Source organism: Gavialis gangeticus, unplaced genomic scaffold (assembly GCF_001723915.1).
Source record: "Gavialis gangeticus isolate Ggan-Ray unplaced genomic scaffold, GavGan_comp1, whole genome shotgun sequence".
Classification (NCBI taxonomy): Eukaryota; Metazoa; Chordata; order Crocodylia; family Gavialidae; genus Gavialis; species Gavialis gangeticus.
In genome coordinates, this window is record NW_017729034.1 from 90,694,503 (window position 1) to 90,697,635 (window position 3,133).

Genomic DNA, 3,133 nt, shown 5'->3' on the forward strand with positions numbered 1-3,133 from the left:
CCCTAACTGTGAAGTAGTTTTTGCGGATGTCCAATCTATACCTCCTCTCCATCAACTTGTGCCTATTACTCCTTGTTATGCCAGCAGGTGCTAGGGGAAACAGCGTCTCCCCCAAACCCTTCTGGTCCCCCCTAATGAGTTTATAGATAGTCACCAGGTCCCCCCTCAGCCTTCTCTTGTGGAAAACAGCAGCTACCAGGAGCGGGGTTTGAACCCACGCAGACATACATCCATTGGATCTTAAGTCCAACGCCTTAACCACTCGGCCATCCTGGTGCAGGATGGTACAGCTTGGGGTACCTGGGATACTTGGGGGAAGGTTAAAGTAAGAGAGAGAAAGCGAGTTAAAGTGAGGGAGTGAAAGTTGCCAGAACCAGGATTAGAACCAGTGGACTAGCAAGAAGTTGACCAAGGAACTGAGGCTTGGGTTTACTTATTATCAAATGGCCCCAGGGTTACTTGAGGTTACTGGTGCAAGGGAAAATAAAAAAAAAAGCCTGGTGGCAAGGAGGAGACACCCAGGAGAGAAACTGAGGCAGAAACCTGGTTGCTCAATTGGATGCATACACACACGCATACACACACACACACACACACACACACACACTACCAACTCAGGCACATACACATCCAAACTAACCTAGGCACATGCATACCTATCACCAATTCAAGCACATACACTATACACCCCAAAAATTAGACAAAAGTCAATTGTCCATACCCGCACACTCAGTACACATACACAGATCACTAGTTCATGTATCATACACACAATGACATATAAATATATATATATACACACACACTCAACAGTTCACACACATACAACCCACCTACACATAGGTAAGTTCCTAACTTGGATGGCACGGTATATATGTGTGTGCTTGGGGTACCTGGGATACTTGGGGGAAGGTTAAGGTGAGAGAGAGAGAATTGAAGTGTAGGGAGTGAAAGTTGCCAGAACTGAGATTAGAACTGGTGGACTAAAGAGAATCTGACTGAGGAACTGAGGCTTGGGGTTACTTAAGGAAGATTAGGGCTAGAAACTGAGGCAGACAGCTCAGATATTGGAGGGGGGGGTGCAGATAAGTGGTGGCAAGGAGGAGACAGCCAGGAAAGAGAGAGAAAGGCAGAAACCTGGGAGCTTGGGGCTAGAAACAGGCTGACAGCTTAGAGATCGGGGGTGCAGATTAGTGGTGGCAAGAAAGAAATAGTCTGGAAACAGACAAAAACCCAACTCAGGGTTTCAAAATAACAGGTTTATTAAACAGAAAACCCATCCCCATGAAGTTATTGGTGTACACACACAAACACACACACACACACTCACAATGGCAGCAGGAGAAAGAGACTCAGTGGAAGGGCTGGAGTCCAGGTGGATAAGAGAAGCAGAGTCCAAGTCCTCGGTTGAAGAAGGGATGGGGGGTGATAGCTACCTATCCAGGCTGGAAAAGGGTCCTTGTTCAGTAGGTGTTGTCCAGAGGGGGCTGCCGGCAGGGCCTCTGGGTGGATAGGTGGTGTCGCGTGGTGCAGAGAACAAAGGGTGGCACAAAATGTAAAAAGTTGGAAGCTGGGGAGGGTTGCTATGATTTGAAGAAGTTGAGAACCATGGCCTTGGTTCTCCATGTGCATCTTGCCTGTTTGTTTGGGAGATAGTTTCTGTAATTCACTTTCAAAGCTACTTTAGAGAAGTGGTAGTTGTACGTGAGTATGGGATCCATTGGCTTTGACTCATCTGCTAATTGCTGACTGCTTACAAAATGTTAAGCTCAAGTTTGGTCTGAGTACGGTATTAGTCAAACCGTTGGATGTAGTTTGTTTCAGTCTCTACTTCCTGCAATAGTCACCTGCAGGCATTTCCAATTTTCATAAATGCTCTTCAATTTGTAGGCCTTTTTGCTTTCTGTCTTAGAAACTGGTTGTAAACTTTAGTCTATGAACTGTGAAGATCATTTATATTGATATTTTGGGGGGGGGTGTCAATTTGTTCCTCAAAATATGTATCTGCATCTGCTTTAATTATGTTAGTCAGGTGTGTGGTCAAATTGGAAAAAAAAAACTTTTATTACTGTATATCTAATATATATTTATTTCTGAGCCTTCTTCTCAGCATGCTCTTCAGGCAGCATTCAGGTTTTTCAGGAAGTGACTACCTATTTCTAGCTGTCTGGTTGATTGGGAGTGTTTAAGGAGCTCTGTACATTATTGAGTTAGCCATTGTTTAGCAGTTATTTGGCAGATATGTAGGATGGACTTGAAAATAACCTTTAAAATTTCTTTGGTAAACTTTGTATATAATTATATTTATAATATTATAAAGATATTTATTATATATTTTATATGAATTATATATATATTAAACATATATTCTACTTTGTATTATAATTGTAATTATAATTATAAAAATAATTGTAAGCCAATCCTATAATTTATTTATGTAAATCATGATTGGCAAAGTTTGTTGTTAGCAATACTGCTAACATTTGTGTTCTTACTGCTAACATTCATGTTCTTCTCTGTCCAAATGTTGTTTGTGCAGTAAGATAACTTGCGGGGAACTGGGGTGGAGGGTGCAGGGAAGTAGTGCTGTATGAGACAATCCCAGGCACTGATTCTGAAGGGGAGCCAGGGTGGCACCCCCACGTATAGCAGCAACCTGTGGTCAGGGAGCTTGGTTTGAGGCAAGCAGCAGCCCATACCACTGCCGCAACTGTAGCAGCTCCTGAGTGAGGAAATAAGTGCTCATCCCTGCATCCCATAATGAAGCCCAGGGTGCCATATTTTTAAGTTACACTTCTGGGTTTGTGGTTCTTTTCATTTGAGTGAAAAGCCTCCAATTGTTCTTGAGATATGGGAAAGTGCAACACACACATACATGTTTCATTGTGAAGGATTCCACCACTCCTTTTTTTTGATACATCAAAAATAGCTGAAGTCTGGAAGTTTCAATGTAGTCTTGATCAAAGAGGAATTAATTATTATTTTTGTATTGGCATTAAAAATATAAAACAAAAACAGTATAAGCAGATGTGAAATCACTTCTTAATATCCTGAGGCATCTGTTAAAACAGCAAAAAAAAAATTAAAAAATCCTCCTTACTATCACACAATATTTCATTTTCTCTCTATATAT

At 41.7% G+C, this 3,133-nt stretch overlaps 1 non-coding gene across 1 annotated transcript; it reads right to left on the reverse strand.

The window, feature by feature from the left end:
- Positions 1–193: 193 nt before the first annotated feature.
- On the reverse strand, positions 194–276 carry TRNAL-UAA. The gene has a single exon. It is a non-coding gene; the product is annotated as a tRNA-Leu (tRNA).
- Positions 277–3,133: the final 2,857 nt, after the last annotated feature.